Source organism: Octodon degus, unplaced genomic scaffold (genome assembly GCF_000260255.1).
Source record: "Octodon degus isolate 3935 unplaced genomic scaffold, OctDeg1.0 scaffold00100, whole genome shotgun sequence".
In the NCBI taxonomy this organism is placed as follows: Eukaryota; Metazoa; Chordata; class Mammalia; order Rodentia; family Octodontidae; genus Octodon; species Octodon degus.
The window spans coordinates 10,466,658-10,467,805 of NW_004524676.1; positions in this window are offsets into that span (position 1 = coordinate 10,466,658).

A 1,148-nucleotide genomic window follows, 5' to 3' on the forward strand; every position below is an offset into this window, starting at 1 on the left:
CTGAATTGCATAGCGAGACTCTGTTTCAAATAACAACAAAACAAATTAGTTTCAATGTTCATGGAATCCATCACTCCAAGGACACACTTGCTTAGTGGATAAAGGACAATCCCTGAATATGCTGCCTACAAAACCTCACTTCACCTTTGAAGAAACATACAGACTGAAAATGAAGGGATCGACCCAAAAAAGAGAACAAGAACAAATATTTCTGCATCCAACAAAATAGATTTTAAGACAGAAATTGTGACAAATGAAACAAGGAGACTCATTACATATGACACAAGGGCAAATTCATCAAGAGAATGTAAATGTAAAAACTGCAAACATGTGTGGGTATGTGGCCAACATTGCACACCTAAATAGATATAAAGCAAATATAGAGATATATCAAGGGAGAAACAGCAATCAAAGAAGAGTAGAAAATTTCAATGCTACATTTTCAATGATAGATTGACCATCCACAGACAAGCAGTGAGGAATCAGTCAACTTGAAGAATACTAAAGTTCAAATGGACCTAAAAGCCCCTTATAGACCATTACAAATAAAAGCAGAAATCAGCAACTCTTCTCTACTACACACTGGATACTGCTTGGTGCAGATTTCACGTTGAACAATAAACAAATCTTAAGAAATTTAAAGAAGTAAAAAACTATCATCTATCTGGTCTTGGGCCAGAAAACAAGGCTAGAAGCCAACAGATGGGAGAAAAATTGATAAAGTCACAAATACATGGAAGTTAAACCACACCCTCCTAGAATAACTCCTGAATCAAGTAAGAAATTATGGGAACATAAAGTACTTGGGAACAAAACAAAAGGGAAATCAAAATCTAGAACTAATGGCTGGTAGTAACCAGCTCTAAGACCAAAGTTTAAGTAGATGGATTTCTCTGTGATGAAAAAGTTCTCAAACCATCAAATCAAACATGTCAAAGAAACAAAGAGAGTGAATTGGACCCACAATAAATCAAGGAAAATAGTAAAAAAGCAGAGCACAAAGAGCTGATCTACAGACTACAACACAAAAACAGGATCAAGAAAACTTGCTTTGTTAGAAGATATTCAAGAGCCAGGGAGATAGCATTGTGGGTAAGTACCTCCCTGACAAGCACCAGAAGGTGTTTTCAATCCCCTTACCACATTCC